General features: G+C 43.9%; 1 pseudogene; it reads right to left on the bottom strand.

Annotated features, from left to right (window-relative positions):
- Positions 1-7,937: 7,937 nt before the first annotated feature.
- LOC136638025 (5S ribosomal RNA) lies at positions 7,938-8,057 on the bottom strand (annotated as a pseudogene).
- Between the last annotated feature and the right edge of the window lie 4,372 nt (positions 8,058-12,429).

The following is a 12,429-nucleotide window of genomic DNA, read 5'->3' as shown; positions in this document are numbered from 1 at the left end:
GCAGACAAGCACCAGGCAGTAAGTATCCTTGCCAGGTGGTATGGAGGTTTCTTGTGGCAGGGGGAGGGTGGAGAAGGGGCAGAATGGGGCAGAGGGGGGCAGACCAAAGGGCAGATTCAGCCCAGGAGGGGGGCAGAGACAGTGGCAGAGGCTACCACCAAATCCTTTACCCCTCACAAGCCACAGAGCCCTACATGGGGCTCCTAGGTTCTGCAACAGCTCAAGAGCTGAGGCAGATCTGAGTAGACCCATCAGCGGCACTGGGGCTTGACATGGGGTAAGGGAACCATTGTTCCCTTATGCCAAAGAGACCTCCAGCAGCTTCCCTGGCCCCAGCGGTGGCCAATTCTGTGCCGCTGCACCATGCAGCCCCAGGGATGTTTGGTTGGCAACCTTCAGTCTCGAAAGACTATGGTATAAGCCTACAGCATCCGGTATTCCCAGGTGGTCTCCCATCCAAGTACTAACCAGGCCTGACCCTGCTTAGCTTCTGAGATCAGATGAGATCAGGCATGTGATTGGGCTATTAGAGTCTTCATGTTTTTCAACTCTGAAAATCTGGTTCTGTCTGAGACACGACGACTGCTAAAGAACTATAAAGGCTTCTCGTGTATGGGTTTGAATCAACAGGTCTTTGCCAATCCTAGTATTCTACATGCTGGAAAGGGACCACCATTGCACCATGTAACCTGTCTCCTTGGGGCACTGGCCTGAATGCCTCTGCATGCAAAGCATCGGAACATTGAATGTTAGGTTTATATGAAGGCCTACATGTGCAGACCTGAATGGGATCTGCACACTGAAAATTGGAGTGTTCAGATCATGTAATTTAAGCCATGGTCAATCACTGACTGTAGAAAACACTATGGCTGCAATTCTGACCAACTTTCTAGCACTGACATAGCTCTGCCAATGTAACCTGCACTGCGTCCAGCAGTGGGGAGGCAGTTAAGGGGGCCTCCCCATGGTCAGGGCATGTTTGTTACCTTACCTTGGGGCTGCATTGCGGCTAGGTCAGTGCTGGAAAGTTGGTTAGGATTGTGCCCTAAATTGATTTACTTATTTAATTTTTACCCCGACTTTCTCCCCAGAGGGACAGGACCCAAAGTGGCTTACTAAAGCAGGTACAAGCACAAAAGGTGATCATAATTCAAAACCAATTATCCTATACTCTAAATGCCCATATAACATTAAAGCAATCTTAAGACAGCCATAAAGAAAACATAATTACAAATAGAAGAGCAGCAAGAGTGCTCCTTATAAAAAGGACAAAGTCGGTAGAATCTCTCTATATCAAATAGGTCAACGACTTTTCCATGTATGGCCAGCTTTTCTGTTCAGCTACGGTGAAAATGTTCTGAAGAATGCTGGCTGCACTCATGGTTCTTTCCCACCCACCCCCAGCCCCCATCGAGACCAGGATATTCAAATGAGCATTTAAATAACTGGAAGCAGGCATGCATCTTATAGTTCTGTTATCTTCTCGGCTGTTGCCCACACAAATACACGCTAATCTTTTCCTTCCTGATTCCCTTTTCCAGGATCAGTCTGAAGTTTCTTTTGCATTTGCCAAGGTTTCGCTCTTTTCCTCTTGGTGGGACTGCTGTGCCAACACCGGTGTGAAATAAGGAAGAAAGAAGTGCTTGTTTATGCTCAGTGGTTGATCACCGTTTTGGCAAGCACCGTGCAACGGGACAGGTCTTGTTTCGGTTGTGCTGAAAAAGTGAAGTCAGAGGGGTGAGCGACCTTTTCTGCTGTTCCTTTCTCTAAAATTAGAGCCATGCCTGTACAACACATCCAATCCATTAAATACGCTGACAAGGTTCAAATATGTTAACCATTCTTAAAGAGGACAATATTTCGTCCTATCCCACTGATTCCAGGACATGGTGAGATCAGTGGAATGTAAGCATGATTTTAAAATCAAGAACGCTTCTCCCTATATATAGAGCTGAAACAGGTTTGATTTCAACACATCTCCTCAAGAGTTTCTTCGGTTCGTTTTGATGTGGAAAATATTCACCTGTTAGTCTCTGAATATTTCCTGAACATCCCCCAAATTTATATAATGATTATTGCTCTGAATAGTCAATACATGTGTGCGCCACTTAACAACAGGGATACGTTCTCTGATCCCCGTTGTTCTGTGATTACATCATTAAGCAAACATTCAGCCCAATCTAGTGCCTTTGTTGTGTAAACAGACACTCCCTGCCAGACATTAGCTGACTGCACAGGCTACTGGAGATACATTGCCTCTTCTTTGCATTGAGAGCCTCTTGGTTGTGTAAACAGACACTCTGGCGCAGGCTATGGGAGACCTGACTGCCTCATTAAGAGCCTCTTTGTTATGCTTTGACCACTGTCATATATGCGGTCTGTCGTTAAGTGGAAGGTTGTTAAGTGGCGCATGCCTGTATTTGGTTTCAGTATTTGACAGTACAGTTTGCCCTCAGTATCTGGGGATCTGGCATACACATATTTGATTGTGCCTTGGGGTGTGGGGAAACCACTTCCACTTCCAAACACAAATGGTTTTCTGAGGCCTCCGGGAAGCCTCAGAAGCTGTTATGGATTCACATACACAGTGGATTCGCATATCTTTGAGGGAGGGATGTCCTGGAACGGATTACGCGCAGATAAAAAGGGTGGACAGTATATGATCATTGGCACTACGTACTTGACAGTGAGGTATAGCTGGCATGAAATGTATGTTGGTTTTCAACAGTAGTTTGGTAATTGACATGCAATGCTATTGGAAGTTGACATGCAGTGCTATTTCGTAGTTGTCATTTGAAGAAAAATAAATTTCTTTACCTGGTGAGTAATGAATCTGTGGAATTCCTGGCAACAGGATGTTGTCATGGCACTTGAAGGCCTAGATATTTTTAAAAGGTGATTGGACAAATTTATGGAGGAAAGCTCCACAGGTTGCAAGCCGTGATGATTATATGCAACCTCCAGGTTTTAGAAGTAGCCTCTCCCCCAATGGCAGATGCAACAGGATACAGGTATCTTGATGTCCCATGTGGTCCTACCGCCCATGATTCACTTTAGAATTGTGCCACCAGTGACTTTCATAGCTGAACTGAACCCAGGTCTTCCCATTCCAACAGTGTTTTAGACCTGCGTTTCCCAAACTATGGGAAACCCACCATGGGTTGCAAGTTGATTTTTGGTGGGTTGTGGAAAGTTTTTGAAACTTTTTTTTTTTTAAACTTTACAAGCATCCTTGCCTGTTTTGCAGAAGAAAAGTGTTAACTGGAATGCTAACCTGTGGTGCATACCCCCAAATTAAAATGTCACACGTTCTGATTTTCTTTAGTATGGCATGCCATAGTTTATATTTGAAACCGGTTTCAGCCTTTTATCTGGCCTGGAAGTCCCTAAGTGCACGTCGTGCTCTCCAGTTTAGCTTTTTGGGTATCCTGGAATGACTGTAAAAGTTTGGGTGAACAGTCATTGAACTACATTTCTAAGGAAAGTCTAGCAAGTCTACACACACATACTATCCTACTATTCTTACTATCATACTATATGTAAGGTCTCTAGCAGCCTCAGGAGCCCAGGATCCTAATTATTATTAATAATTTATTAATTATTATTAATAAAAAATTTAAAAATTTCATTCTAAGGGCCCAATCCTATCCAACTTTCCAGCATCGGTTCAGTTGCAATGCAACCCCAAGGTAAGGGAACAAATGTTCCCATACCTTGAGGAGGTCTCTGTGACTGCATCCCCAACACAGGATGTAGTGTATGCCCCATTGGCACAGTTGCACCAGTACTGCAAAATTGGATAGAACTGGGCCCTAAATCTCTTATTTGGTCTAGTGTAGTGGTTTTCAAACTTTTAGCACCGAGACCCACTTTTTAGAATGGGAATCTGTTGGGACCCACCAGAAGCTATGTCATGACAGGAAGTGACATCATCAAGCAAGAACATTTTTAACAATCCTAGGCTGCAATCCTATCCACACTTACCCAGGAGTAAGTTCCATTTACTATTATTGTTAAAAGAATATACAGGGTAGCCTGTTAAAAGTACAGATCTGTCACATTTCCCCAAATGCAGTCACATACCATGGTGGCATCAAGTCTGATATATTAAAAATAGAATTTTGAAATGAATGGGGACCCACCTGAAATTGGCTCACATCCCACCTAATGGGTTCCAACTCACAGTTTGAGAAACACTGATCTAGTGGGTCACGACAGAGTGTTGTTTTAAAAAGTGGGTCCTGGTGCTAAAAAGTTTGGGAAGCAATATTTTTTTAGACTGTTCTGTTTTAAGGCAAGGTTAGGTTTGATAACCCCTCCTTCTCTCTCTCTCTCTCTCTCTCTCTCTCTCTCTCTCTCTCTCTCTCTCTCTCTCTCTGTGTGTGTGTGTGTGTGTGTGTGTGTGTGTGTGTGTGTTTACAATGCTAAACAACAAGTAAACTGGTAGGTACATGTAATACACGGTACACTTTGGGGAAGAGGGAGAATTATCAAGTCAAACTTATTCTGTGACACCTGCAAAAATCATCTTTTGAAAAGCCGGTTGAAACCATACACACACTGATTAAAGTCAGGCAGAAAGCCCAATTCCCCAAGTACTAATTTAACAGCTTGAAAAATGGAAGTGGGGCTGAATGGAGGAAGAAAAAAACAACAACAAAAAGGATTTCAAAATGAACCTAAATCGAGCAGCAAAGTTTTTTGTTTTTAAAGTACGCCTAACTTCCTTTTGAGTCTTTGAGTGTGGATCTTTAAAATACATCAAGCAACAAGGATTGTGCTTACAGCTCCTGTTGTCTTCACATGTGCAAGGCTACGATAAAGAAGAGCTTGTTCTGCATCAGTCACACCCCGTCACATGGCCATCCCAGGCTATGGGAAATGTTATCTGTGCCACCAGCTTGACTTTAATAAAATTTCAAAAGTAGATGTATCTAGCCCTCATAGTTTTGATGGGACTCCTTAAAACATGACTGCTGTGCACGCCCTGAGCAAAATTAATTTTTTTAAAATTTGTATCCTGCTTTATTTTATTCAAAAAATTATAACTCATAGTACTGAACAAGGAAGGTTAAAACAACCAAAAAATAATGAAAAGCAACTGAACAAAAATGGTAATATTAAAGCAATAATAAGCAGCAGAAACAAAACAGCACCAGGGCAGATAGCTCATTACTTTCCAATGATGGAGCTCCAGGCCCACCGGGTCCACAATATGTCCCGTGTTGGAGTTGAGCAGGTGGGAAGTCTCTTCTGGGTAAGGGAATATTTGTTCCCATACCCTGTGTAGCACCCTAGCCTCCTCAATGGAACTATTTTGAACTATTTGGACTATTTAGCTGGCACAGAATCGAATTGTCTCTTGTAGGACTTTCAAGCCTGAGATGGGGTTAGGATGTGGTAGAGGCCTGCTCAATCACCTGGGCCTGAATTTCATCCCCCCACCCCCAAAACACTCTTCCACCTCTGGAATGCCCTCCTGCCATGGTGTGGGATATGGTGCCTGTTGGATGGTGCAGGTCTTCCCGCTGGTGCCACTTATTCACTGGGCATCAAAAAGCACTCTACATGGCTTTTATGAGACACAGTGCTGGCACTGCATGACCATAGAATCAGGCTTTAAATTATACAAAAACTTATTTTTTGTTTTAAACACACAGATCCGAATTTTGGTCAGAAAGAGTTTTTTGAAATCCAGATCTCAACATGGTGTTTGATGGAGCTTGATGAGCCTCCTGTAGAAGAATACTTAACTGTATTGATGTCTTTGCTGGAAAGACCCAGAGTGCTGCTAAATCTCACCTGGTAGAGGCACCAGGAACAGATATTTAGATTGAACAGAGCACATGAGATGGAATATATGGGAGAAGACAGTTCTTAAGGTACCATGGTCCATGGACATTCAGAGCTTAAAGGACCAGCACCTTGAATGGAACAAGAAACAAACAGGCAATCAGTGAAGGTGTAATGCTGGAGCCATATCTCCTAGGGACTACTCCCAGTCAACAGTCTGATATTTCTGAAAGCATTTCCAGGGCAGTCCCATACAGTGGCATCATTAGGGTTTGTGGAAGGTGTGAAGTGCAATGGGTGACACCTTCAGGACAGGTGACACCACAAGTGGCCAAAACTTTGGAAAATTTGTATTTATGAATGATACCATCATGTTGTATATCATTGGTACAGGGATTTCATGCAGAATGTAATGAAACAAACTGTGTTGAATTATCTGCATTCTATCAAACGTTATGGCTAATTAACCAGAAAAAAACAAAACACAATGGCCTTATGTAACTGTGGATTTCCTTCTAAATCTGATCAACAAGACTGGTTGGCCAGACTGAGAGCAAATGAGGTGTTATTATGACACAGCAGGGAACCAATAAGGTGTTAGTATGAGTCAGCTCTCAATTCCATTTCTCAGAGCTAATACTAGAACTCTTATTCAGTTGTGTGAGTGCCATCAAGTTGGCCACTGGCTTTTTGTTGGTTACCGATTTGTTGGGTGACCTGTACTGTTATATATTGTGACAAACAAACAAATTAAGTTAATGGGGGGGGGGGGGTTTACACCAACATTAGTGATGCCACTGAATTTAGTTTCATGTATGACATTGTAAGTTATTCTATATGGTCCGGCATGGGAGGAGGTCCATTGTGGGGCTGATGCAATAAGCTCTCACACCAGCTGATACAACCCTAGTGATGGTTCTGGTCTCATGCAGAATATGATAGATTAGTCAAGTCTGGATCATGGGCAACTGTGGCAAAGTTCAACTTCAGGCCTCCCCCAAGCCTCCAAAACCAGATAAAGGAGAGCTCCCCAACTTGCAAATCTGATGTTGCCATTGTCACTGCACACATGTTGCTGCTATGATCACTCCCATGGTAAGAAGTAGGATGCTCTTTCTGGCATGGCAGTGCTTGTGATGCAACAGTTGCATATGCTCTGGTATTGCCTCTCACGCACATACACATGGTAAAGAAGTCCCTTTTTCAGGTGAGCACTTTGAAAGATGCCGTCTGCAAATATACAGGCACGATCAGGAAAAGTCCAAGGCTGTCCATTGTGTATGAACAGATCATGATTAGAATGCTCCATGCAGTCTTTTCCCAGGCAAGAAAACATCACAAGTGACTTTCCACCACATGTTAATATAAAAATTACCATATCAATAACATATCATTACCAGAGGAAAATTGTCCGTCTCCAAAGGCTTCAAATCATTGTCAGACCAGATCATAAGCAAGCCTCGGTCCAGGGTAGATTCCGCCATCTTGGTCTTTTTTCTCCCTCTCCCCCCTCCCCACCTTTTTTTTTTGCTGGATCCTGCAATTTTTCTGATTTATTTTTGGAATTTCAGCATCCAAAGGGCCAAACTTCAGGGGTGAATGCTGCTAGCTCTGGGAAGTTTTGTTTTTCTTTAACCAATAGCCACCAGATTGTGGGGTCCTGAAGATTGAGTCCATGATGGAGAGCTAGGAGGTTTTAAACCCATACCTACACCATAATCCACATAGGCTCCAGTGGGAACATATTTTTTTTTTTTTTCTCCAGGCCACACATAAGAGGCTCTGATCTGGATTGGGTCTATGGCACAAGGTAGGGTTAAAGGCTTCTACCCTGTAGTCCATAGTCTTAATCTGGATAAGTTTCCATATTCTCATACAACAGGCCAGTGGCATGATGTGACTGGTGGGGACTCTGACCCACCCCATCTACCAAGGCCATTCTCTTGCATTGGAGTGCCTATTGGAGAAAGCAGAGGTTATACAGTTAGATCACTCAATCGTGTTCTCCTGCAAGCAGGGCCAGCCATAGGGCACTTTGACCAATTTGGTCAGATTGGACCCCCCACACCTGGGGAAGCCCCACACTGGATTGGCGAGAGGAGCACCCCTGGTTGGCAACTTCAGTCTCGAAAGACTATGGTATAAGCCTACAGCACCCGGTATTCCCAGGTGGTCTCCCATCTAAGTACTAACCAGGCCTGACCCTGCTTAGCTTCCAAGATCAGACGAGATCAGGCATGTGCAGGGTAACAGTTGCTGCTAGCCGCAGCTGGCACCTCACTCTGTAGCTGATACTCTGGTACAGACTCCTCCATGCTGAGGCACTGCGTGGAGAGAGCAGTAAAGGACCAGTGTTGCTGGACGACCCTCCTCTTGCCTGTCCCTGGGACTGATTGACTGGAAAACGCACACTTCCCCCAAAGCAGTTGACAGTGATGCTGATGCCAGGTGCCTCACCACTGCCAATCAAGCTGGTGAATAGGGGGACTGCAGGGGTGTGGACCCCCCCCCCCAAAAAAAAAATAATTTGCATTTGGCCTCATACATAGCACCTAAGGCTGGGCTTACATGCAAGGCCTTAAGTATGAACAGAGGGCTTAGACACTAACTGACAGCAGCTCTCTAAAGCAAAGACCTTTCTTAGCTCTGCTTTTAAAATCTCATTTTAAATGGAGATTAACAGCCCAAACATATCAAATCCTTCCCATGCAGCCGCACCAATGAAGTGTGCAGTGCATCAGGAGGGGAGGCAGTCCAGAGGCCTCCTTAAGGTAAGGAAACTTTTGTGTGGTAGAAGCATGGTAGATTTGTATAGAAGTTTCAAAGAAGTATCTCTGTGTGTCTCTTCATCCCCCTTTTATATATTTACATTTTAGAAGCCTCTTACAGAAGATCCAAGCCAAATTTCTCACTTGTTTTAACCAAACCTAAAATCGAGAAGCTTGCAAACTCTGTAGTGAAAGATTAGTGTGCATTTTATATTAGTCTTGGGGGGGGGGGGGAAGGGGAAAAACCCTTAACACTGCATGACCTCCGGAATCAGACATGCTGAGGTTGAACAATATTGAAGCCAGAAACAGAAAGCCGGCCTTTGGGATAAAAGGCTTGGTGATAGCAATCTCTGTCTCTCATGCCCTCCGCACAACGGCTTAAATATCTCCTCCTTGGACAAACAGATCAATACAAGCTTTTTAACATCTTCAATGAGAGCTCATTAATGCTCTCCCCGTGTCCTCTTTGGGGCCCTAATGACCTGGTGGGAGCAGGCAGAGTGTGAAAATTATCACAGGCATAACACTTCACATCATTTCCGCACACAATGTGAATTGTTTCTGTAATTATTTAGGACAGCAGCAAGCAAACGTGCAAATGAACGGAAAAATGCAATATGATGGCATTCGGGCATCTGAGATCGGGCCAATTATTGTGGGTTAAATGTTAACTAATCGGGATATTGGGTTTTGACTTTCTGCACTCTGCTGATTACCAGTGTGCTCTTCCTTTCTCTCCTCTGTTATGCAGAGTTCAGAGCATTTCTCACTCCTCAAAGTCATTTGATGTTTAGGTTCAGATTTTCCCCTTCATTTGAAGGTACAGTGAACACAGGCTGGCCTCCTCGTATTTTAGTATGCATCCACGGAATATCTGCCTTAAATATTAGTTAGTAAAGGGAGTAAACTAATGGTCCAGTCCGATGCCCTTGGAGGTCCTTGCAGAATTTCCCTCTTACCCTTCCTGACCAACCTTGCCCCCAGACAGTGTACAGGATGCAGAGAGCACTGCACAGGAGGAAATGCATCCCTAGGACCATCCCAGGATAGGATTGGGCCATCAGGTTGCAATCCTATGTGCACACTTACCCAGGAATCAATTCCACTGAACTCAAGTGGACTTACTTCTGAGTAGACATACATAGGATTGCACTGTAAGTGAATGACTTGAAAGGCAGACAACAGTTTTGGGGGGGCAGTTGGGGGCATCAAACAGTATTGCACAGATTGACACCCCTTCCCCAGCACTATGGCCCTTCATGGCTACACTCGTTGTTTTAAAGTGTGAGAAATACATTTGAGAAGAGTCCACAGTGTTCTACATGCAGAACATCCCAGGCTCAATTCCTGGCCATATCTCAAGAATTGTTCCCTCTAAGGCGCACAGCTGAGCAGCTGCGCACCTCCCTGCCAAGCTCAGCACATCAGGGAGGTCACAAACTTGGAAGTTCGGTGATGACATGATGACATCATTGCTGAACATCCAGAGGCAGCATTGCAAAGAGTTGCATGGAAGGGTCCATGCAGACCCTCAAGGTGGGGATGGAAAATACCCCAGTTTGAAACTCTGGAGAGCCACTGCTAGTCATTATAGTCAGTACAGGTGTATTCCTACACCCTACTCAAATTCACCCCCCCCCCGTCCCACTCATGACTCACCTCACCCTCTAACATGTAGGAATTGCTTATCCCCAGGGATGGGCCGAGCATCAGATGACTCAGACCTGAGTCATGAAAACATACATTTTTGCGACTTGTACAGACTCGAGTCATGTGTGTCAAAAACGTGGGCACTGTCTCGGGTTTCAGAGTTTTACCCTAAAAATGTAAAGACTTGAATAGACTTGAGTCAAGACTCGCTTTTAAAGGGTGCTTGCAACTCTATTTTGTGTGTGCGTGTGCTAGCTTGAATGTGCTTTTTCTGCCACTTCCAGGACTTGATTTGCTTTTCAAAAAGATTTGAACTCAAGCCAAAATGACTCAAAAAAATGGCTCTGGTTGAGTTGTGACAGCCACTGCTATGACTCACGGGTTACTCAAGTCAAGGGGGTGGAGACTCGGAACTCGATTGTAATCTTGGCACTATGGCTCTAGCAAATCCTTTCTTATTCCATCAGATTGAGCACTTTCCTAGCCCTCCACTACATATCATTGGATGACACCAGCAGGGACAAAAAAAAAATAGCAATGCACAGCATGATGATTTCATGGTATAGGGTCCGTGATCCTATATTTTGCCTTCTCGTATTCATCCCTGTAATCCTTTCTACTCTCTATCAAAACCTGCAAGAGTGAAACCAAATGTTTCTTTCCCTCCCTGATTAAAATCAGTCTCCAATCACTTCTACTCCGATCTGCTTTTTGGTGATTAGTTGCCTCAGTCATACTCCACATGAAATGCACCAATTGGTACACCTGCTGTTCTTCGATACAACCCTTTCACGTGCAGCTCCTGCTTGTTCCTGGTGTGTCGATGGTTGGTTGCCAAAACTCCATCCTCTTCCGGGCTGTTGCAAATCGGAAAATCATACAGGACTCAAAAGTGTGAAGGATTTTCAATCTTGACAAGGAATGCCTGGTTTTTGGAGTGCCCAAAATTGTCAGCTCACCTCACTAGTAATTTATTACTAAGCAGTGCAGAGAGAGAGAGAGAGAGAGAGAGAGAGAGAGAGAGAGACTTTCTTTTAAGGAACAAAAAGAGGCAGTGCTCTATTTTAGTCACATTTTCTAATTCTTGTTTTTAGTGCAAGAATTTAATTATACATATTTTCCCCATTTCTTATATTCTGACATATTAATTAAGGATGCTCTAATTCAGTTGCTGTGGCACTATTGGCCTATTCTGTAAAAACATTTGACTGTTTTTGTACAAATATAAAAATGAGCAGGTAGGTAAAGGCAGCACCTCAGTTTGCTGCCTACACACTGCCGTTCCTTCTTGTCACTGAAATAGAAGACTAATTATTTTATAAATAAAGTGATAGATTCTCCCATCTGTACAGTGGCTTACTTACTACACATTGCACATGGGATATTGTACTCAGAGGCTGGCTGGTTTACTGCAACACAAAGTATTGGAGCCCACAGGCCACTTCATGAAGTCCTAGCAGGTATGAAGGAGAATACGGTACAGACCCAGAGGAGGACTAAAGACGATAGGGAAAGACAATAAGTCCTGATGAAAGGACTATCTTATTAACCCATATAACTTATTAAGAGTCGCTTCACACATTATGCTGTTAGGTGATATACACCTAAGCTATGTATACACCTAAAAATGGAGTGTCAATGCAACAACAGTGAAGAGAAAGACATAGTGGACATAAGAATAACCCCTCTGGATAAGGTCAAAGGCCATCTAGTCCAGCTTCCTGTATCTCACAGTGGCTCACCAGATGTCTCAGGGAGCACACAAGGCAACAAGATACCTGTATCCTGTTGCCCCTCCCACTGAGAGATAGGCTACCTTTATATATAAAGCATATAATCATCATGGCTTGTAATCTATGATGGACTTCCCTCCATAAACCAATCCAATTCCCTTTTAAAGACATCTAGACACCATCAGACACCATCATCACATCCTGTGGCAAGGAGTTCCACAGGGAAGCACCCTGAAGCATCAGAATGATGAAGGGGAGATTACCCAAAGCAACATCTCTTACTGATTTAAAGATACCTGGAATAGGGAGCTGAATAGGGAGCCTTCTTCCACTTGAGCCCTCGCCGCTCCACTGACCCCCAGGCTTATTTCTTCAAGGACTCACAATGCTGACTAGGTCTACCATGCAAATCTTTCAGGGTTGCTGACAGGGCAAAGCACTGAGCAATCATGTCATTGATGCAATGCTGGAGCAGGTTTGGC

This window comes from Tiliqua scincoides, chromosome 1 (assembly GCF_035046505.1).
Source record: "Tiliqua scincoides isolate rTilSci1 chromosome 1, rTilSci1.hap2, whole genome shotgun sequence".
Lineage (NCBI taxonomy): Eukaryota > Metazoa > Chordata > Lepidosauria > Squamata > Scincidae > Tiliqua > Tiliqua scincoides.
Note: the sequence above shows the minus strand (reverse complement) of the source record. Positions and strands in the feature narration are given on the sequence as shown.